This window comes from Pteropus alecto, unplaced genomic scaffold (assembly GCF_000325575.1).
Source record: "Pteropus alecto unplaced genomic scaffold, ASM32557v1 scaffold206, whole genome shotgun sequence".
Lineage (NCBI taxonomy): Eukaryota > Metazoa > Chordata > Mammalia > Chiroptera > Pteropodidae > Pteropus > Pteropus alecto.
This window is the reverse complement of record NW_006438906.1, coordinates 1,877,609-1,902,788: the sequence shown is the minus strand read 5'-3', so window position 1 is coordinate 1,902,788 and position 25,180 is coordinate 1,877,609. Positions and strand designations below refer to the sequence as shown.

Sequence of the window (25,180 nt, the reverse complement as noted above, 5' to 3'; positions counted from 1 at the left end):
CAACCCTCCCCTACTTCTCTGGAATCATTCTTTAGCAGTCTGGTGAATTTATCTCCATTCTTTAGCTCTAATAAATTATTTCTCTCTCACACACATCCCCCACACACAAGTTCTATTATCTGTCCCGGGGAGGAAAACATTAGCATCAACAATCCAAAACAACTTATAGAAAATGCCAAACCATGGACTTTTAGGTTTCAGAACAGTATATAGGTTTGGGGGGTAACTAGGTCTTTCTAATAACACTTTCTAGAACAATGCTTAGATGCACCTTGTCAATTTTCTACATATAAGCCAAATGACAGGAGGAGCAGGAGCCCACACATTAGTGTATGAACTGGTAAGAATTTGAGATTTTAAATTTGCTACAGTGGATACACTTAAAGTTGGTCTGACAAGGGACCAAAAAAAAAAAAAAAAAAATGCTTGAGTAGCCCTAGTGTCTTCCCCAAACCACTTCCCGGCCTCCATCTGAGAAGGAAGTTATCTTAACTTCTGGATCAGCTCCTAGACCTTTCTTTAATGCACAGAACCAAGAAAAATGGGGGAAAGGGGAAATTTAAAGTTGCCAAATAGGCTATGTTGACCTACATAAAGAAAAGCTGAGCAAAGAAGGAAGAGTGAAGAGATAAGCAAGTTTACGTGCGTTCAATTGGGTAAAGATTTGGAGAGTAGCTTGTATTGCAGAAAAAGATAGACTAGAGAAGCTACGATGTTGGAGAAACAGTTTGAAATTTAAAAAGAGGATTTTTAAGAAGTTATGCTATAGAGTTTTCAGAAGAGATAACAAAAACGCTTTAACTTTTTTATTTATAATATATAATATATAATAATGTTAATTATTTGCTGGTCTATTATTCATTGAATGAGACTCAATGATGGACTGGACCACAAGGTGATTATCTCCATCTGCATAATATCAAGTGCCAACAAAGATTCAAGTTACCAGATTAGTTGGCAATCATTGATATGGCTGTGTGTGTCTGTATATATATGTGCATGTATTTTATTCTTTTAACACAGTTTGCTTTCCTCTCACCTATTAATTAAGCTCTTTGACATCATGTACTCTGCCTTTTGTAAAATAAGAATTAAAAGTATAGAGCTCTACACAGCTCTACACACAGTACGGCAAGATATGCTCATTAAAGTTTACTGCTTGATGCAGAAATAGGACTGAGGCCATTTCGCTACAATGGCCTCAATGCAGAATGTACCGATTCCCTGTTCCCTTCACTGAGGCTCTGGAAGAGGCAAAGAAGTCCCAGCTGCCAATTCTGAAATCCCCAGGTGCACTAGTCCCAGATTACTTTAACTATTATTAATTACTGGCTCCTCACAACTCACTGCTCCACACCAGCGCATCGTAATAGCAAGACTGAGAACCATGGACATTAAGGCAACAAAAGAATACATTTGAAAACTAGCAATGTCTATAGAGACTGAATAGATTGACCAGAGAAACAATCCCCCAAAAGCAGGACCAGACAGTGATGGTCAAGCTCAGTGTGGACCTTTCCAAAGTCGGGGACTAGTCTCACTCAACTCTCCAGCCCAAGGGGAGTTAGGGCCCAAGACTTTCTTCTCTAAAGTGTGGTAGGAAGATCATCAGACTTAGAGTCCAGAAAACTGGATTCAATCCAAGCTCTGTCAACATCTTTAGAGGTAACACTAGGTGGGAGGTTGTACAAAGAAATTGACTTTGGAGCTAGACAGACTTGGTTCAAATCCCAGCTCCTTCGCTTACTCTTTTGTCCTTGGCTAAGCACTTCACCATTTTGTGCTTCATTTTCCTCATCTATAAGAAGGGATAATAATATTTACTTATCAGGGTTTGCCATAAGAATTAGATAAGCTACATATTGTGCTCAAGAAAGGTCAGTTGCTGCTGCGTGACCTTGGGCAAATCACTTAACATCTCTGGACCTCCGTTTCCTTATTTGTAAAGTAATGGGGATGAATTATATAATTTCAAAGACTCTTGACAACAGAGAACTCTAAGAAGATATCAGATCCTGACAGAGAATAATAAACACAAGGAAAAAATAGCTAAGAATAACTTCGCATGAGAGGTTGGTTAAATCTTACCAGAATGGTCAAGGCAGAGGCGGTAGAGACCAAACAGGCTAGAAAGGTGATCATCACCCAGGTACTCTCCACAGTCAGTGGGGTACAAGGAGCAGCTCACACTCTCCTCACAAAGGCCATTCCCATAGGCTGCACCGATGGAGAGAAAGAAAAAAAAAATGCTAAACAAAAAATACTTTAAGACCATCAGAAGTAAATTCAATAAAAAATTATTTTTAAATAGAACAAAAAGCAAACTGATCTAAGACCAGGTTCTGAAGCTAGTTCTATCACTAGCTTGGTTTCCAATTTTGCTTTGGCTAACCAGGAAGCTCACAGCAAAATTTATTGTTCATTTTCAATATCTCTACGGAAGTTTTATATTGTCATTATAAGTCTAATCCCCATTTCACTTGGCCATTTTACTTTAACTTATTTTTCATGATCACAGCTTTGTTTTTATTTTAGATTTTCCTATTTCATTGATTTATTCTTATAATTTCCTTGAAATTCTTTATAAAACAAGGCAGGGTATAAAGAAATAGAAATCACTTTTCAAATCACTCAATTACTTTACATATCATTTCTCTGTGGGGCTCAATGTCCAACATCCCTTTCAGTTTTAATCCTGTTCATTCTAATCTTTTATTTCTAAAGCTCAAAGTCCATATTAGGTTGCCTTATATAGAGCTTTGACTTACTATGTAAATAGCAGTGGGTTGTTCAATGTGTTTTAAGTTTTCCTTTCATTAAGAGTCATTTATGCTAAGATTATTATCAGTAGCACTAATGAATTTGAAATGACTCATTTCATAGATCCCCATCCATTATATTAGGCATTCCACTAGTATCCTAGAAATGCATTTATAACTCTAACATATGAATGGGGCTTAACGTTTACATAGAACGTGTTAGTTTGACTAAGAGTTTGAAATTATCTTACTCTGATCTTCAACAGCCCTGTGTGATAAGTGAAGCAGAGACACATCTCCATTGTATAGAAGAGGAAATAAAATATATACAGATTAAGTGAGTTGCTCAAAGTCACTCAGGTAACAATTGACACAGGGACTTGAACTCTAATCTTCTGACTCTAAACTCTGGGCCCTCTCCAACCTCCCAACCCCTACAAAGGACTCCTCCAGCTCCCACTGAACACTTCCAGATCACATATCTCCTGGGACAGCCTCTTTGATATGTTGTTCTGGAGAGTTACTTGCTCCCGTCCTGTGGAGTACCACAGAATGGGTCTTATTTCTCTTTGACACAACAGACCTTCTAATGTTTGAAACCATAACCCTATAACGTTTAAATCTTTATTCCTGAGTCAAACATCAGAGTTAAATTCCCTCAGGGTTGTTTTATCTGTTAGGCCCAAAAAGCCCCATGCTTGGGGCCCATGAGCTTTCCAGAGGCCTATGGGGAAGAAAAAAAAAAAAAGAAGTGGCTCTAAGCTATAGAAAAGCAAACTGAAAATAATAAACCTTTAATTAACAGCCTGCAAAATGTAACATTATCTAAACTGCATTGTTAAATTTATTATTCATAAAAATTTTCATGTGAGAATAATTTGTGGATTTGATTCTCTTGTTTTACAAGAATTCTTGAGTAGATACAATAATTGATAAGACATAGTAAACTGTACATTTAATAAGTCATATGTAGGCAAATAATTTCAAAAGCAAAATTATAAAAATCCTTCTAACATTTTTATGGAAAATTTTACATTTGAGATGTGGGTACATTTTAATATGTTTAAACCTTCAGAAGAGTCTACAGAAAGCTTAGAGTGATCCAGAGGCTTCCACTGCCTAAATTCTCTATGCAGGTCAACAAGATACCTTTTAGTAACGTTGCTCCCTGTGGCCTAAGTTTATGTAGTATCTTCTAACTGCTGAATTTGGCCAGTAAATTGAACCTCATTGGTTCAGAAGAAAATGAAATTGCTGGGTAGCACTTGGAACCTTGCTGCAATATCACCAATATGGCCTATAATGTATCAGAGATAATAGGTAACTAAGAATTCAAAAGGACCACCTATAGAAAGCTTTCTCTCTTCGCACTGGTCAAACCCAATCTCTTCTAGATTTGATGAGAAAGTGCTCTTAAAAAACCCAAACTGTAGCAAAAAGAGCTTCTGCAGCCTGCATATCGCCAAGGGCATGGTTTTAATTGCCTCAAGGAGCCTTGGGGTGCATTGGAAGAATCCTAAAAAAAAATCGTATGTTAAAAACTATCTTATATCCAGACAGAGACTGCTGTTAATTCTGTTAAACTTCTTACATTCAAAGAATATGCTTGGCATCAAATATGGGCAAGTCCTTAAAGGCCCAAAGGCTCTGCGAGTGCTGCCTTCATGGAGCCTAAGATAAGACCATCGGGCATGAAGTCTTTTACCTTCAGTTCCCCCAGAAGCCACCAAGAGAAAAAGCTGTGGGGATCAGCTTGTGAATTCTACAGGCTGGTAATGATGGCAAACCTTCCTGGAGAGCTGAACCCGTTACTGTTGGCTTCGATCCCAGGCTTTCTGGAAGTCCTGGGGAGTTGGATTACTGAGGCAATATTTTGATGGTACCTGCCAATTCTAGAACTTGCTACTTGGCTTAGGAAAGAAAAGCTTGAACCTTATTTGGGTTCTAGGGGGACTACCTGGGTCTTTCTACCTGAGGCAGGAAAGAAAGCAAATTCCTGAGAAGAGTTGGGTAGGGGACATGAGGCCCTGCATCAAGCGACTTGTGTATAAAAGAGCTACTAACAAAAGGTACTTTATGTCTTCAGAGGTTCTGGCTGTCCTGGTTAAGGATGAATTTGCTTCATAAAATCCCTGTGTCTCCATCTAGAATTTCTAGGTTTGCCTCCTACTCAGTCTTCCAAATCTGCTTGTTCTTTCTCTGTGCCTCAAACCCAAGTTTGCCTCTCTGCCCAGGCCCTCCAGAATGATGTTAAAATCAGCTTGGTTCTTTTTTTTAAATAAACAATTTTATTAGATGAATTCATTTATTTACACATTAAATTAGGCAAAGAAAAATATATGCAACTTCAGAAAAAGAAACACATTCTCATACTACTTGAACATATAGCAGTGGTCAAAAATAATTATTGTGGGAGGAATCCCAGGATTAATGAAAAATATACCCTGGACAGAAAAACGTCTGGCTTCTCACTTCACTGAATCCAGTACTAAATGTGCTTCCTTATGTTCTTCTGCTTCTTCCAACTCTTTTACTCTCTAGCATCTGCAGAAGATTGATGTATGCAGCTTCCAATCTGCACTGGCGATCTGGAATCATCATCCAGGACTCTTGCAGGATTCCTGCCTGCTTTTCAATGGCATAATCTTTACCACCTTCAGCTTTCATTTTTTTAATCTTTTCTTCTTGTTCTTTTGCTTTTTCATACATCATTTTTTCTTTGGCCAATCGCTTCATGCCAGTTTTGATCTTGATCTGCCTCTTACAAGAGCCATGGTCCCTCAGGTGCCATGGGAAGAAGGAACAGAGAGCAGGGGTAACCCAGCAGAGAGAGAGCACAGAGGAGGAGCTTGTGTCCAAAATCAGCTTGGTCCTTGACCCTGGCTTCCTCCAGTGCTGTCTACAGATGTCCCAGCTGTATTCCCAAAGCCAATCTGGGCCCCAGAACCAGCCAGGACTGCAGAGCCACACCTCTGGTCTTCCAGGCAAAGCTTCTAGATACTCTTATGCAGAAATCTCTAGAGAATCTAGGTAGAGATTTAGTCAGGACCCTTGATGAAAGGGACAGGTTTGGCCATAGAGTAACATAGCCCTTTTTGCAATACAATAGTACTTACTGAGTACCTGTGCTACTCAGGAACTATGCTAGATATTTGAGGTACAGCAAGGAACAAGGCCTACCTGGACCCTATCACAGAGCTTAGAGTCACCTTCTGACCTACTGAACAGACATTCTGCTTCCTTACCCACTGTGGGTAGCCCAGCAGTTTTGACTTTCAGAGCAGCCTGCATCTTTCCAATTGTGATATGGGCAATAAGAGAGGTTACACCTTCATGGACCAATACTACCTGGAATAACAATAAAGCTAAGAATCAGTACAGCCAAGGTTCATTCCATCTCTTCAACCTGATTGCCATTCTAGTTCACGCATTGTTGCCCTGGGATGTCCATGATCTATGGGTACCTCAAGGATATATCCATCAGTCACTTCACATTGCAGCTCTAGTGCAAAGGAAAAAATTTGATAGACAATAAATACCCTAGGGCTATTCAGTGTAGTGCACATTAAACCTGCTCTTTCCACTGGAATAAGTATTTAGCTCGTTGCAGCATACATGACAGCAAGAAAACCATAGCTCATGAAACCATATTTATTTGCTATTAATCTTATAAGAATATTCTTTATCCACATTAAAATACTCAAAATCAAGACCCATAGTCATCTTTGGGACATATGACTGATTAGAAAGAAGCATTCCTGAATCATCATATTGATTCCTTGAAGGGTAACACAAGGAGACAGCTAACCTGCTCTCTTATTACAGATCCCAAGATAAGGCTTCTCTCATCTATGACCATGGATACTGGTTTCTCTGAATTTTGTAAAGCTTCTAATGTGTAACCTAAATCCCTCCAAAATATCATTTAATTCTTACTCTCTTATGCTATCTTCAGTAATATTCCATTCTGAAGATCAAATATAAATCATTTAGGTAATATACTTTAATAACTAGGAGTTTGATTTAGCATTTTTAAATTATAAAATTATTTTTAAATTGGCTATTTCATGGTCTTCTCTATATTTACCGCAATTGAGTATATCTCACTTTGTTGAACAAATGCATCCTAGAAAGTTAACTTTTAAAGTGAATCTTCCCCCTCTGACAGTAATATCAAACCAGTCCCAAGAAAAAAGAAAATCACCTTTAATGATACAGAAATCTTTTTTAAATCACACATTTAATGGAGAATTTTTTATAAAATAATAATAACAAACATGCGAAAACTAAAGTTTCTTTTGTTTGGCAGAATCACTTCTAGAGTTAAAGGGAAAACAGCAATTATAGCTTAAGAACAGAACATCCTAGGCTAAAAATTCATTCAGCTTTTATCAAATCTCCCTACCATCATGATACAAGAAAATAACAGGAAATTCTCCTTGGGTACTCAGACCTTGTTTCCTAGCAATTAATGGAGACTGCAGGCTTTTCGGAATAAGCAATTGAGATAAGACTGAGGAGAATGAAGAGAGAGGTCCCAAATACCACAGGAAGGGGATCAACAGGCAATTATGAAAAAAGTGGGCCTCCCTCTTGTCCATAGTGTTACCTGTTCCAATTTAAATTTAGGCTTTAGACATCATATAATAATTCATTTAATCAACCAGAATCCATGTATTATATATCCATAAAGGAGGGACAGCACAGGTAGAGGAAAAAAGTAACTAATAAAAGGAGGTCAAAATGTAGAGTGTTGTGAATTAGATTGTAGAGTGACCAGGAGTTCAGCACCTTGCCCAAAGACACCAGTTACATTGCATGTGATTGTGTGTATGTGTGCTTATGCACATACACGCACATGCGCACATAAATATGTATTATATATCCATAAAGGAGGGACAGCACAGGTAGAGGAAAAAAGTAACTAATAAAAGGAGGTCAAAATGTAGAGTGTTGTGAATCAGATTGTAGAGTGACCAGGAGTTCAGCACCTTGCCCAAAGACACCAGTTACATTGCATGTGATTGTGTGTATGTGTGCTTATGCACATACACGCACATGCGCACATGCACACGTAAATGACAGTGTAATAATGGCACCTTGACTTTGGTAGGGGTTGGTGCAGACTAAATTAAAAGAAAAGAGGAAAAAAAACAGAATATAGATCTATTTATACAGTAGATTTGCAATTATATAAAAGCAAAGAAAAGTCATCAAATTTTAACTGTGGTTATTTCTATGATTGTGGATGGTTTCTCTTGGCACTTTTTTTGTATTTTCTTAATTTCTATAGTAATCATTTATCTTTGACTTCCATATGTAGTGAGGAAATGCTTTGTTTAAAAAAGAAGAAAAAAGTTTGAGATGAAGGAATAGCAGGCATAGGGAAAGTCCCTGAGAAGAGAATAGAGGAAGATTCAATCAAGAAGCTGAGGGTGGAGATAGTGGAGAAAACATTAAAATTCACGGGTGAGGACAGCATTGGGCTTAAAGGCAGCTCTAGGAGTGACACAAAGCAGGGGCTGTAAAAGAGATGAACTAGGTAGTGAGGCTCTGTAGCTGTAATTTACCCACTTGTATGTACTGGTACCCCCCAAATTGCCTCACACGTAATAAAATAGCTTTGGACCTAAATCACCAACTGATGTGCAAACTCAAGAAGCACTCTACAAGAGGGCATAAGAAGAGTAGAAGAGAAAGATAGCCATCCCAAAAGCTGCCATCTAGAGGGAACATCCCCTAATGCCAATAGGAAAGAGGCCATGACAAATGCATCTCAAGAGCAGATTGGCCACCACCCAGAGCCAGTTACTAAAACACATGGCCCACAGCAACAGCTCTCAACCCAAAACCACAAAGGCAGACTCAAGTGAAAGGTATGGGAGATTCTTTAGAGGGCCCAGAGTGAGAGCTGCCACCCAATCCTTCTTTTCCAAGTGACTGCAATACAACCCAGGATTTGATAACCTGAGAGTGAATCTCTAAGGGATGTACATGAAGTACATGATAAGAGGAAAACTGTTCATATGTTAATTCCAAGCCTTTCTTCTCCTGCCATACTTAAGAGAATTCTGTCCTACAATAAAAAATTTTAAAAAGAGGAAGAGAGAAAGAATTCTATCTTGATCCACCTCATCCCACCTCCCAGCCAGGAATGGTCCTGCTTTGTTTAGTTTTGTTTTGTTTTGCTTAAAAAAATAAATAAATAAAAGGTCTTTGAACTTTGTAATGCAGAGGAAAGGAGCTGGGGAGAATGACAAGAGTCATAGGGACAAGAGTTCGTGGGGTATGGTGGGGGTTGTTGGAAAAAGACTTGAGGTGAGGGAGATGAGAAAGCTGCTTCAGTGTGAGGGAAATAGATGGATGAGAAAAGGAGATGTTAGAGATATATCACCGTGGTATCCTCACTTACCCTTGCGGATTTCACAAAAGGCAAGTAAAGGGCTGAGACTTTTAGAAATAACTATATTATTTTAACCACAACAGTGCTATTGTCCCATGAGAGCACAAGCTTTAAAAAGATTGCACATTGATGAGGCACATCTTATTCCTATAGGGACATTAGGGCTCAGGGGTGAAGCTAACTAGAGTCCAATAAAACCACAGCAAACATTTACTTCCTCATGTTCTTGTGTGCATTGGCTAAAATAAGGGTTATGAGCCCTTACTGTTTTCCCCTGAGATTTTTTTTCTAACAGAATTGTCCCTGAAGTTCCCAAATCTAAAAACTGCTCAAATATCTGACAGTACAGAAGGTATTAAAGCACATTGTGTTGGAAGTGACATGTTGAAAAATGATATCTTCCCTATGCTTGAGCTGCACAGAAATGTCTGTTCCAGGTATGTTTTAAAGGATGAATGGCCAAATCTAAAATACTCTTTGTAGCTCGAGCACAATACTTGACAGTTTCATACCTTGGTGTTCTCTAATGAAAGCAAGGCTCCTTTAATGAAATCAATTGTACTTGTTATAATAAGTAGAAATAATGAGACATTCTGTGTATACCAAGATGTGCTACGAATCTTATATGCACAGACATAGGCATATATATAAGGTACACACTGGGACCTGCTGGGAGTCATGAGAACTTAATAGTAAACCCTGAGCCTTGGTAAACAGTCAAGAGCTAAATGGTGACAAATGACATCCCTGTTGTGGTGCAGTAACATTCACTCCCAAAATCCAAAACAGAGATAGCACAAATGTGGTATGCATGCTACCACCCCATCTCCAGTGACTATGGCAGACATTATTAATCAATTGATACTCTGTCCTACTAAACCAGGCGAGGTCCCAGAAACCTGCTCATTGCAGTTCTTCAGACAGTCACTCTTCATGGATCAGAGCTGGCATGTGAGATGAATTCTATTTGCCATTCTTAGCCTGTGGATGGTTAGGGCCAAAATGTCAATGTGGGGGTGAGTGTACACAGATCCCACCCCAGGAGCACACAGGGGTATTGGAGTTGATGGTATGAAGATAAACCGACTGCAGAGCTGGCCTTCTGCAAATGGCAAAGACAGCGCACTTATAGATGGCAGGTGGCATAAAAGGCCCCCTTGCCTATAATCATCTCTCAAAATGCCAAAACCTCTCCTATTTTCACCTCTCGGCTTTAGGCACTGAGGGTTGCTGTTCAAATGAAGGTGCATTCAGGAAAGAGTAACCTTTTGAGCTACTACCTTTTTTAAACATCTTGGCTCAAATTAATTTTATAAACATCAACAAATTAGATGCCTGGAAAGACCCTGAAGGGTTAGGGTTCAAGCTGGATCAAGTTTAAAGAGGCAAATGATCAGGGATTAGTCAAAGAAGGTGCTAAGGGCTGGGTACAGAATATCAATTCCCACCTACAGCTCTCGGAAAGGTCAGCCCTATAACCAGTAAACTGGGCATCAGATCCTCAATCAAGGAACAAAACCAAGTAAATTGATAGTAAATTTAGTAAATTTACTAAAATAAGTTGGAGGGAAACATTTGATTAGGGCTTTATCTTTAATAAATGAAATTTAAATTTAAAAAAATAAGCTTGTTTTATCTTACTTTTTAATTAGGTTTTAATTCGCACAGCTATGTACTAAGTCTTTAAACAAGTCAAATATTTATGTTAGGGGACATAACTTTTCCAACAAAAAGAATATAAAAGCATTATATAATATCCTTCATTTCATGGTCAATTTTTGTAGTAAGATCATAAAGAGGGTCACTTCAGCAAAAAAAAAATATATATATACTCAAGGATATATTAATTTACCAATATCAACATCCTTTCACATTCAAATCATTTGCTTTGAAGACCTATTATGTCATAACCCTTACTGGCTTTCTCTTTGGTTAACTGACCTGACTTTCCCAAACCTCATTTGTGCATGATTTGAACAACATTCCAACATCAGTTTCTTCAACTTCATGAAATCTTGAAATGTTTACAAGAGTATAATTTCACTTCACAATCTATTTACATTGAGTCTGCATTTATACTGTCAAAGGTTACAATACTCATCAGCAAAACTGACTGGGAAAATATGACAGGTGAGGAGAGGCAGGTTCTGGCATTTAAAGCAGGCTAGATACTTAGGAGAAGACAAATTTTACAGGTTGAAGAGTATGTTCATGTGATGACAAATGTTGCTTCCCTATGAAATCATGTAATTGCTGTGACTGGGATCGTGAACACTCCAATATTCAGGATGCCTCTATTATGCCACCTTCCTCCCTGGGCCACAGCTGATTGGATCAGAGATGAACATCTGACCCAACTAAACTAATTGTCTTCTCTTTCCTGGGAATCTAGGATTTAGACAGTTATATGTATAGAACAGTGACCTCTGAACTTTTTTGAGAGTACATCCCTATCAGTAAAAAGGTTTACTACACTTTCCACAGATATTTTAATTTATAAATTGGATTCATAATTATATTCATTTGTATATTGCATAAATATGATTTTCATTATCTCAAATATTTTAAATGTTTTAATATTTAATTTTATGCACAAAATCTTTTTATTCTCTATAATAAATGTATTAATAAAATGTTTAAAATTTTATTATTCATTAATTAGTCATTGTTTTAAGACTTCATCAACTCTATGACACAAAGAGTCATGTAGGATGCTATGTTCATCTGTAATAGTTGGTTTTAATGGCTGCATAGCTGAAAACCTAATTCATAATGACAATAGGTCCAAATGGAAAAAAGAGACAAATCATTGGCAGGGTTTTCAACATTATGATTTCTTAATCCCAATCACCAATTATGCAAAGACTTTTGTTGAAATTAGGTTTATAAATACTCACCTTCTCCTATGTCAATCATTTTTTACAAACTAATCGAATCCACTGACTTTCTCTTCTGGAACTTTTTATACTAACTAGTTAGAAAATTCTGGTTTTGGAAGTGCAGACACATCAACGGTTTTGTGGTCGGGGTCCATTGTTTTCAACAACAAAATCATATAATTCTAAGAAATATTTCCAAACATCCATTGCAGAGGTGTTTTTTTTTTTTTGAAAAGCAGATGTTTTCTCTCTCATTGATAAAATGTCACCTTTGCCTTGAAGAAGCAGAATAAACTTTAAAAAAAAAAAATAGCTGCTAGTGTCACAAAAGAGATCAATGAATTTAGAATACTTATTAAAAAGGGAAATGTATAACTCATCTTTAAGAAGAATCATTCTTTTGTTACAAGATGACCAGAAGCCTTCTTGTGATACAAAAGATTTTCATGGTCACTCTCTTTCTCTTTACAAAGTTTGGGATGATTCTACTATTAAATCCTTGCTTTTATAAAATTAATTACATAAACGTCCTTCTGTGGAGATCTGTACCCTCTGACTTCAATTCTTTCCTACACTAGATTGACTATGAATAGCGGTGAATGAATTTCACACTTGGATCTAATGCCCTAGTCTCACCTCAGAATTTTTATTTCAAATATAACAACCTTTCCATTGATCTTTACACATAGGCATAAAACATCATTTTATTAAAGAATGTATTTCCTATGTGACAATGGCTGACAGTTGCATGTCCTGTGCAGCGTGTTCAAACACATATGCCTCATACCTTGGATGTCCAGTTTCACTGGGTCATTTTGCCAGCAGTAGACAGAGTGTTAGTGAATATTTGCCCATCATCAGGAATCTAGGGACCATATATCCCACCAGAAGAAAGAAGCTGTTTTATGAACAATAAATACATAAGAGAAAGCATTGTTTTAATTACAAGAAAGTGCAGAGCAAAAGCAAGTGAGAGAAAAAAAAAAAGAGCACTGGTGGTATTATTTAAATCCTTTCTCCTGATCAGGACTATTCAGCAGTAAATGTGGAATGTAATCACTTTGAAGAGCTCTGAAATGGGTTATTTTCACTCCCTAGTTAGGATCTAATGCAACTAGATGGAATTCACCTTCTGTAAAAAAAAAAATCCTTTTCTGTATCTTATGTTCTCAAGAAATACCACAGTAATAAGCTGGATACCCAAAGTATAGTTATTATTTTTAAATGCTCAAATGGCTCAGCCTACATATGCTCTCGAAATATTTGACTCACTAGAGGAAATTAAGAAAATGTACTGGAAGGTTAGACGAGATTTCCAAAGAAATCACGTTTTCACTTCAAATTAGAGACTCTTGGCCTGCCAGAACTACAAGCTTTAGCTCTTATTCTCTCTGTATATGAAATATTTTGGATGTTTCTCACTATTATGAAAATTTGAAATTTAATTTCAAACAACCAAATAGAAATGATATTAATCAAATTAAAAGTAAGCACAATCTTCATAGAACTCTTCATACAAATACTTTTCAATGTTAAAATTAACAAGGCTCCTGATTGCAAGTGGAACTTAAATCAGAGCCTAGTGTGACACCTCTGGTGGGTAGGTCTTTCCTGACCATCAGTGAATGAGTAGAGTCCTTCGTAAAGATGATCAATTCTATATATACTTATTAGCAGGATTGCCTTCTGTTTCTTAGGATAAGATGCCTAAAAATCTTTATTTCTCAAGCCTGTTTGGAGGTGAGAGTATTCAACAGACACGTGTTGAGCTCCTGCTTTGTGCAAAGACTTCATTTCAGTTTTGTGAGGACTTAAAAGATGGAGAGGTTCCTACCTTCAAGAGCTTCCTCAAGGAAGAAGAGGTAAGTTCGTTTAAAAATATGCTGGGAAACTCGACAATATAAGAGTAACCCAGTACTAAAAGGGGTCAGTTCCAAAATTCTAAATTATTAAATTTTAACATTTACTTAGCAGAATAACGCAGGCTAAAAGATAAATCCACTTTATTCCTTTGGCCAAAACTAAAGTTTCTATAGGTTGAAAGTATACAAGTTAAATATATAAAGAGGCAGAAAAGAGAAATGAGGTAAGTATACCTACCTGTGCTTGTCATTTGGAAGAGGCACAAAGTGGAGGAAGTTAATGCATAAGAGGGGCTGGATATTTAACAACAGGATGTCAAGGACAACACTGAGGATGCATTATCAGGATCCAATGTCAGGCAGATTCAGATACTGAACCCAAGATGAGCAACTTCTCAGTAACAAGCTCAGACTAAATGGATCAGACCAGTTTCTAAACCCAGAAAGCCAATCTTTCATTCTTCATTCGAACCATGACTTATTCCAAAACAAATTTAAGGCTATTTAGAAATATGTAAACATGTTACAAGAGAAAAATAAATCCAAAATAGAAAGATGAGGCAAAGAGCAAATAAAATTAAGAAAACAAGATGGGAAGTAAGTCAGCCTGCAAACTATAACAGGAGATCCTATGTTCTTTCTCAAGTAGCCTCCTTATTGCTGGAATAAAGAGGCAAACACAGTGAGTTACAGGGCACACTGTCACCACTCTGATATCAAAATACCAAAGAAGACAAACAACAATCAGAAGATTATTCAGAACAAAGGAAATATAATGGGTATGGAATAGATATTCCCCAAACTCCAGGAAAACTTGACATCTTGTTCCCCAAACAAGACCCACAGCCCAGTGATATGGTCACTACATCCCCCACACCCAAGGTCTCCTCCTGATGAGTACAACAGAGCTGCTTCTCTGTGTACATTTTCCTGTGCTCACACTCCCTTTCACTAACATGTGAAGTGTCACTGAGGATATGAAGTGTCCTCAGACACTTCAACCAACTCCTCATGTGAGTCTTAGCTGGTTCACTCTTATTTTTTATTTTTATTTTTATTTTTATTTATAGGCAAGGCAACCCTTAGTTGACCTCACAGATTGCAAGGACCTTGTCAGTTTATAATCCCTTATTTTCAATTGTTTTTAAAAAAATTTTTTAGGCCTACAGCACCTGATCTTCCTAGGTGGTCTCCCATCCAAGTACTAACTAGACCCAACCCTGCTTAGCTTCCAAGATCAGATGGGATCAGGCTTGTTCAGGGTAGCATGGCCATAGACTGGTCTCTTCTTTACCACTGAATTTCATCAAACTAATCCTGCAAACTTATTAGGCAAAATGCACTAGCTATGACCTAGATAGATGGTTCCCCAAAGGGCAGCAGCAGTGCTTCCAAGATATTGGCGATCTTGGCATAGGATAAGCTAAGAAGAGTGGCCCTAGATTCTCTATAAGAGATGCTACTGCCAACAGTAGGACATATTCTAAGCTTCTACACACAAAAATGAGCATGCCTTTTCACATAGTAATTCAACTAATAGGAATGTATTCTAAGGAGTAAATAAAAAACAGGAGGGGAAAGTATGTTCAAAGAAATCCATTGTCATTCTCATGTTTCATTCATCATAGCCCCTAAGCATACAAAATCCTCTGCTAATGTTGCCAGTAAGAGGCCATATTAAGTGACTGATCTGAAAACAACATTAAAAGTGATTAAGGACTACAAAGGTGGAAAATCAGTGATGATTATTTCTCGCCAGTCAGGCATGTTCCATTCCACCACAGCTACAATCTGAAAGAACAACAATGATAAAAGCTGTTACAGGACTTTGCTTCATTGAAGGCAAAAAGACTAACAAATTTGAGAAGGGCCTTTATCAGACATGGAGAAACTTCTAATGACTCGGATTAAAGACCAGATATATGAGTGTATCCCTCTCATCACTACGAGAATCATGGCCAAAGAAAAAATTTATTGAAAGAAAAGGCTGGACCTGACTATGATACTGAATTTACTGCTAGCTCCAGGTGGTTTGAGAATCACCATTCATTACATAATGAAAAGTGAGTGGTAAGTCTGCAAGTGCTGATGTGAAGGCAGCTGAAGAATTTTTGGAAACTCTAGATGTGCTGATTGTGGAGGAAAATTACTTGCCAGAGTAAATACTCAATATGGATAAAGTCTCCCTATTCTGGAAACAAATGTCTGAAAGGGCTTTCATCCATTAAGCAGGCCAAGTCAATGCCAGCTTTCAAGGCTTTTAAGGACAGAATAACAGCCTTCCTTGGGAGCAGTGTTGCAGGCTACAAATTGAAACCCTTTGTGATCTGGCACAGTGAGAACCCCAGGGCCCTCAAGCATACCACTAGGCACACACTGCCAGTGTATTACAGAAGCAATAAGGTCATGGGTGGCCAAGCTGTTCTTCTAAGATGCCCTCTTGGATTGCTCTATGAGAGAAATGGAAAAGTACTGTTCAGAGAATAACCTACCTTTCAAGATTTTGCTTACTGTTGAAAATGCTCCTAGATATCCTCCTTTTATTGATGATCCTCCCCAAATCAAAGTGGTGTTTCTCCCTCCAAACACCACCTCTTTGATCCAAACTGTGGATCAAAGACTGACTTATAGAAGCTTTTAAGGCTTACTGCCTGAGGAGGACCTTTGCCCAGGCTATTGCTGCATCTAATAAGAAGACACATGCAATTCTGGAAGGATTACATCTATGACTGTATCAAGAACCTTGCTTGGGCTTAGGAGGATGTCACCAAGGTATGAATGGCATCTGGAAGAAGACACTCAAGAGAGTCATCCATGACTTCAAAGGATTCGCTAAGAATGAGGAGGTTGCAAAAATCAGTGAGGCTGTGGTTGAGATGGCAAACACCTTTACCCTGGGTGTGGACAAAGATGACATTGAGGAGCTCCAGGAGGTGGTTCCTCAGGAATTGACTAATGAATTGTTGTAACTGGAACAGGAACACATAGCTGAAGAAGAGGCAAGAGAAAGGGAAACTGCAGGAGAAGGAAAAAGAGGAACCCACAAGAAAATTCACAGGAAAAGGTTTAGCAGAAGCTTTTACAGACCTCAACAAGCCCCTTAAAAAGTTTGAAAACATGGACCCCAACACCAAAAGGTTTTCATTAATAGAGAGGAATATTCATGGTACATTATCTGCTTACAAGAAAAGCTCTGATGAAAAAAGAAACCAATCAAGCAAACCACCATAAACCTATTTCTGAAAAGAGTGACACCTCCTGAAGAAGAGCCTGAGGCAGGTCCTTTAGGAGGTGTTCCAGAAGAAAGCATTGTTATCATAGGAGAGGACAGCAACATGTGTGTTTTTCCCCTGAAGACTTTAAAGTGGGATAAGATTGTGAAGGTGGAAGACAGTGATACTGATGGTCCTGACCCTGTGTAAGTCTAGGCTACTATGAGTGTTATTAAAAGAGAAAAAAGCTTATAGAATAAGTATATAAAGAAAGAAAATATTTTTGTACAGCTGTACAATGTGTTTGTGTTTGAAGCTACATCTTACTTCAACAGAGTAGAAAAATTAAAAGATTTTTAAGTTGATAAAGCTAAAAAGTTACAGTAAGCTTAAGTTAATTTAGTATTAAAGCAAGAAAAATATTTTGTATAAACTTAGTAGCCTAAGTGTACAGTGTTTATAAAGTCTACAGCAGTGTACAGTAATGTCCTAGGCCTTCACATTCACTCACCACTCATTCACTGACTCACCCAGAGCAACTTCCAGTTCTGCAAGCTCCATTCATGGTAAGTGCCCTATACAGGTGTACTATTTTCTATCTTTTATACCATATTTTTATTGTACCTTTTCTATGTTTAGATTCACAAATGCTGTAGGCATTGTGTTAACAGTTGCCTACAGTATTGAGTACAACATGCTGTACAGGTTTGTAGCCTAGAAGTACTAGGCTATACTGTATGACCTAGGTATGTGGTAGGCTATGCCATCTAGGTTTGTGTAAGTGCACTCTATGATGTTTGCACATGACAAAAATGACACATTTCTCAGAACATATCCCAGTCATTAAGCAACACATGACTGCATTGTGGTTATATTAGACTTCTCATGAAATATAAGTAAACAAATTAAAACATTCAAACTAATTTCAGACTTAGGAAACACATTAAACAGGTCTTTAAATTGTTATAGGTAGATAGATAATTAGATAGACGGTGAGGGAGATCATGAGAGGCCCATGTTCATGAGGCTATAGGGGAATCTTTCCCTGGGAATTGCTTGAAACAAAGATGAGGGGTAAGGAGACTGACAGCAGTGTAGAAGCCCTACAACAGTGGGCAGGGGCAAACACAGATATATACTACATGTTCCATTATTTAAACCTTAATTTTCCCTAAACATTGATAAAAACAAAGATGCAGCTATAGACTGCTATTTAAAATCACTGCTTAGACCAGATAATAGTAGATATTGATCATTTCTAAATCTCTCTCTAAAGTTGTTTTTCAGCATAATCTCTACTAAACCCTTAACAGCATCAAAGTGTCCCAGAAGTCCCTCCTGTTCTCTACCTCCCACCAAAGACTTCGTTCTCAGGGTGTTGAGAAATCTTCAGATATAAAATAGAAGATACTAAATTTATCATTCTGTCTGGCTCTGCTCAATTCAGCTCTGGCCTTTATATGACATACCTGCCATTAAAAAGGTAAAAATAAAAGTTCTGATCACCTGTTATATTTCTGCCTGCCTCTGCCCTATTAAATGCATCTATTTTACATATGGCCTTAAGGCTTGACTATTCATAAAAATATAAATAGACCTTCGATTTGTTTTCTAGAGCTATTATAACAAATATCACAGACTGGGTGGCTTTAACAGCAGAAATTTGTCTTCATAGTTCTAGAGACTAGAAGTTCAAGATCAAAGTGTCAGCTGAGTTATTTTTAATCCGAAGCCTCTCTCCTTGGCTCATAGATGGCTATCTTTTTCTGGTGTTTTCACATGATCGTCTCCCATGCATGTCCATGTCCTAATCTTCTCTTCTTATAGGGACACCAGTCATATTTGGGTTAGGACCCACCCATATGACTTCATTTTAAAAGACCCCATTCCAAATACAGTCACATTCTGAGGTACTACAGTTAGGATTTCAACATGTGAATTTTGGAGAGACACAGTTCAGGCCATAACAGGCCTGAACCCTGCTTTCTGGAAACTTTTCATCTAAAACACAAACTAACATGAACAAAAACCAAAGTAAGCAAGCACTGAGAAACTCCTGAACTGTGCTGTTTTGGGATGGAATTAGCACTGGTATTATGTGAGACTTTCATTGTGTGCAGCTGCCATTTCAACTTTACATATGCTTTAATGTGATAGCTATCTATTAGAGGGAAACTTTTGCAGTTAAAACAAAAGATTAGTATTTAAAATGATAAGGCCGTGAGATTTGGGGAAAGGTTTTGCGACTTCTTGCTCTCTGGAGGGAAAGGATGAAACCTAATGGGAGTTTCTTCTGGATACATGCTTATGGACAGACCGTTAAGTGCCCCAATTTGTTGGAAGTTTGAGCTATTTTCCTTTTTATTTTGTCTTACCTATGAGGACTTAATGGTCTGTCCATGAGCACGTCTCCAGAAGAAACTTCCATTAGGTTTCATCCTTTCCCCCCAGAGAGCAGTGCCCCAATTTGTTGGAAGTTTGAGCTATTTTCCTTTTTATTTTGTCTTACCTATGAGGACTTAACAGTCTGTCCATGAGCACGTCACATTAAAGCATATGTTTAAAATACGCATTTAAAAGATATTTTTGCCTGCAAACTACTTATTTTCATCAAAAGCATCATCAAAAAATGTCTGAATTTGTCACTGCTAGGAGAATCCATTTTGGGAATCTTCTCAGAGCAAGTTTTCCCCGCTCTTGCCAAATCAGTATCATGTCTCCCTTTCCATCCTCAAAAAAATCAATTTTCAGACATAAATTAACATGTAAATCCAAGTATGCCTGTAGCTTGTCATTTCAATCAATAAAGTGACAAGCATTTGTCAAATGCTTCCTATGTGCCTAACTATGCTCTAAGTGTTTGGAAGCACAAAAGAACAAGGAATCTCTCCGGATCCATTTAAAACCTATTTTGTCACATTGAAAATGCCTCAAAGGTTCCAAAGATAAAAGAGAGGCAGACCTCTTCAAGAAACTTTTTCCTCTGTGAGCTTTTGAAGCCCCTGTTAAATACTACAGAAGAGTTTTTGAAACTTAGATTCTTAAAAGGAGGGGAAAAAATACAGGTTTGCCTGAGGTTTGAAAGAGGTTGTGACAGCCACTATGAGGCATTCTTCAGGGAAAATAGTGCTTTCAATGTTTATGAGTTATTCATTAGAAAGGCAGGGTCTAGCTGGCTGACGCTGTGGGTGTTAAGGCAAAACTTTCATCCTGGCTGGAAGGTAAGAGCTATAAAGCCAGGTAAGGGCTGCCATGTGTTTCTGGAGGGCAGTTCTAAAACACAAGAACATTAGAGAAACAGAGGGCGGACGGGAGACATCAGAGACAGAGAAGGCTTTGCCGTTTTGTCCATAAAAGGAAGTGACATATGTCAGAGGCAGAGCTGCTCAAGACTTCATTAGTGGAGGTAGGAAGCAAGGAGGAGACCTCATTTTGAGGAGACAATTACAGGGATCAGAGCAGCTACCATAATTTTTAAATTCAAAGGTTAGAGTGGTATAGCCTTGAGACTCTTACTCAAATAAAATATTCATAGTTAGTTTGAGACCCAAGATTATTAAGTAAGTGGGGTTTAAAGATAAGTGAGTCATTGAAATAGATTACAGGTATCCTTTACTTTGCACCATTCCAAGAGGTACAAATTTCAGTTTCCATGGTTTAGTTAAATAACACCATTCAATGAAACAATTCAAATTTCAGTTACCACCGTATATTAACTATGAGTAAATGATGGGCCACTGTGCATTCGTTATTCAGTTCTTACATAGACATTAGAATATAACTGTGTTGCCTCCTTATCTCCCAATGATAAGCTCATGAAACATTTTACAACAAAGATTAAAGTGCAGCAAAAAAATAAAAAGTTATAATGCTGGAAGTAAAACTGGATGTGATTAGAAAATTTGAAAAATGGTAACAGAAAAGCAAAGGTAGGACAAGAGCTAGGCTTTCATGAAGCTATGGTATAAACTACATTGGCAAAATTCAATGAATATGAAAAACAATGTAAAGTTGCTTCAACATATTTTAAACTGTAGTAGGAACAGAAAGCCAATTATGTTTGAAATGCAGCACTTACTTCTACTTGGATTGAAGGCTGCAAAAAAAAAAAAATAATCACAACCAGTCTGCCTAGCATTTAGGCCAAAGTGTTAAAGGTAGCTGCCATATTGAAAAAAAAAATTGGAACGGTCAAAAAAGAACTTTTTATTGCCAATAAAGACTGCTTTCATTGATTCAGATGTCGCCATGAATTGATTAATGTTAAACTACCTAATGAAATGACTAGCACAAATAAGGATGCTGCTGTGAAATCTAAACCCAGATTCCAAGGATTAGTTAAGGCAGGTAGTTATGATGCTCTCAAATATAAAAGTGGCTGTGACAAAAAACATAAAGATATCTCAGAGGAAGTGACACTGGCAAAATAAAACCTCAGGTTAGGGGAACTCTCAGAGATATTTCATAACATTGAAAATGAAAAGGATAAAATGTTGAAAGCTGATTCAGACTTAGAAAGGATTATGACAATTTGCCAAAGCATAAAGTACTGGTATATGCTACAACATAGATAAATCTTGAAACATTATACTAAGTAAAAGAAGACTATATATTATATGATTCCACCAATATGAAATGTCTAAATAGGCAAAACTATAGATACAAAAAGTAGATTAATGGTTGCCTAGGGAAGGGGGTTGGGGTGAGATGGGGGAATTAGAAAATGAGAGCTACAGGGTATGGGGCTTCAGCCACCTGTTTAAAGATATCAGAGAGCTGTCAAAATAACCGAGATTTAAAAGGCTAACATTCAAAAAAAAAAAAAAAGGGAAGTTCACTAAAGTAAGTCCAATTTTCTGTTTACCTCTTTACCCCTCAAGGCAATGATGATTCCTAACAGTGGCAGGGGTTGTGGGAGGGTTAAAGGTATAAGGGTGCTGAGAAGCCAGGCAGAGAATGAATGCTGAGAGGCAGAGAACCAGTACTCTCATGGAATTGGGAAAGAAAAACAGGAGTTGAGGCCTGCCAAGGCAGCCAGGACTTAAAATAGCCAAGACTCCTGAAGAGGGGAGGCCTAGGAAAGAAAGCCTGACATACAGTGATTTCTCTTCAAGACTTATAAAACTGGCAATTCTTTATTAGCAAGACTGATCCAGAAAAAACAGAAAAGGCACAGATTGCCAATAGTAGGAATAAAAATGAAGACCTCACTACAGAGCCTGCAAATATTAAAGATATACTAATAGGATATTAGAACAACTTTATGCCTATAAATTTGAAAGTTTAGATGAAATGGACCAACTCCTAGAAAAATAACTTAGCAAAGCTGATATAGGAAGAAACATAAAATCTGAATAAAGCTTTAGCTATTAAAGACACTGAATCTATCATTTTAAAACCTTTCCACAAAAAAATCTCCCTATCTAGTTTTCACTGATGAATTCTTCCATTTAAGGAAGGAGAAATACCAATGCTAAGACAACTTCTCTCAGAGAAGATAATCTATAAAAAAATAAATATTTCAAGTTTACCTGTAAATGAGGTCAATATACAACAAAAATACTAAAAATAAACTATTAGAAAATGAGATTTGAAAAATTTTGCAATAGTAGCTTTCACCTTCTCCCTCCCAATGGAGCTCAGATCTAATTGTTTTTAAATAATCATCTGATGCTGAATTTAATACTTTGGAGGAAGTAATTATAAGAGATGGTCTACACTTACACAATTGGACAACTGGACTCCAGTTTCTCCAGCAAACATGAATATATCCACGTCTTCCTTTTAGACAGGCCTTCAGCACAACTCTCCTGGCATTCAGCTGCAAACTCAATGTCCCACGTGCCATAATAGTTCCAGTTATGTCTGCCTGAGTTCTGGGGTAAAAGAAAGAAAGCTAAGTCATACAGCTGATATGATCCATAAGCTCATACTCAGTTTACTTTCAGGCGCTCCTTGTTTTCAAGGGTGCTGACCCTATAAGGAGGCCTACCTTGGGCTGGACTATAGAACCTCCCAGAAATGTAGACAAAAGGGTAAGGGCCAGAAGACAAGCCTGGCTAATGAACCTCAGAATTTGATGTAGAGCCTTCTCTAACAATGGTTAACACTTCCCTTCCATCACTACATTGATGATGGTTTAGAAAAATGATTATGATAAGTATTACAAAGGGCTATTAATGCCCTTAATATATAAGGAACATACAAATATCCAACCAAAAAACAGCTAAGACCCAAGATACAAATGGTCAACAATCCTGAATAGAATTTACAGAAAAAACATTAATATAAATGAGTCTAATAACCATCTGAAAAGTATTTGCCTGGGGTAGAAATCAAAATAAGGCTAACAAGGATAATTCTAACCTAACTGCTATTAAGAAATGCTGTGAGGACAGGTGTTAATATGTCCCAGCCCACCTCACACCTAAATAAGTCAAAACAGCTTTTACTTGTAAGAAATAAGTACTGCTCTCCAGCTACAGCAAATAGGAAAACTACTATCTTCCTTTGTGCTGTTGACCTGGTTTTTCTATCATGATTCAGAGTGACCTTAAAAGAAATAAATCTACTAGCAAACTACATTAGTAAAAAAAATGTTGGTAAAAAATACTTCAGCATTCATATTGACAATATATTCTACCAACACACACACACTCCCCCTTTTTCTCTCTCTCACACACACACACATTCACACTCATACACATGCTATACTTCCTAAAAATCCTTTAATTTCAAAACTTTGCAGAACATGCCTCCCCTTGATCCTCTAACTTCTTTTCAGCCACTTTCCCCTCTATGCCAGCTAGTTGTCTTGTCTGTCCCACAAACACGCAGGTTTGTGTCCTTCGCTTTCTTCTCTTTAAGGTTTATATCGTCTTGCTGAGTAGTCTCAAATTCTACTATTGCTTCGAGAACTATCTCTACACTAACAACTTCCAAATCTGTATATCCAAACCTGTGTGAACTTCCCTCACAAATACCAGATCAATATTTTTTGTATTGACTTTAAATGTACACATCGAAACTGAAATTTTTCTTTCTTACCTTATCTCATTTACTTTTTGTCCTATATTTATTCATTCATTCATTCAACAAATGGTTTCCAAGTGTCAGCCATTACTGATCACTCATTCTTCTAAACTAGAGAGAATCAATCTTCATCTTTCTCAGTTCTTTGCCTGTTCAGGTCAACTGTATATTCTAACTCAGATAGGTCTCTTAAATTCAGCCCTTTTCTTCATCCCCACTAATGTTTTAGCCCCAGTCCCACCATCCCTCACCAGAATGCTTATAGCAACATCCTATATGTTTTCCCTGCTAGTGAAGTCAAGCCATTTTCCATACAGTTTGAGGAATTATCTTCCTAAAAATTAATCAGGTCACGTCACTCCATGTTCTTAAAAGCCTTCATAGTCCATAGCAATGATGGGGTCTGCGGACCAACTACACCGGAATCAGCTAGAGATCTCATTAAGCTGTCGCTTTCTACGCCCCAGACCTATCGCATCCATCTCCTTGGAGAGGAGGCCTAGGAATCCCCATTTTTACTTAGCTCCCCAGATGATTCTTGTGCCCACTAAAGGTAGACGCCTCCTGGCCTGCAGGAGAGAATCCAAGCTCTTTAGGCAGTAATACAAAGTCTTTCACTTTCTGGGCCCAATTGATCTATTTTCTCCACTTTATATAGTGCACCCTACACACAAGTCACACTGAACCTGTCACTCTTGTCTAGACACTTCAGGACCTCCCATACCTCCATGCCTTTCTCTACATACAACTCCTCTGCTTCCTTCCCCTAGCAAATAAAAAAAAAACTGGTCTGTGACTCCTTCCCTGACCACTACCCACTGCTCCATCAGAATTGTCTCCTCCTCACTTGTTCTTCCATAGCCCATTCCTCACACCCAGGCAGTGGCCAGGCACTAGCCCCATTGAATCATAATTTATCTGTTTATGTGGTATTCTCCCAAATGACTAGTATTATCAGGCTAATTAAAAAATTTTTATAAATGTCTAATGGATTGATAATTAACTTCATTCACTAGGTCAATTAATTTATTCA

At 37.7% G+C, this 25,180-nt stretch overlaps 1 pseudogene; it reads right to left on the bottom strand.

Moving 5' to 3' along the window:
• Window positions 1-15,063: 15,063 nt before the first annotated feature.
• LOC112483147 lies at window positions 15,064-15,182 on the bottom strand (annotated as a pseudogene).
• Between the last annotated feature and the right edge of the window lie 9,998 nt (window positions 15,183-25,180).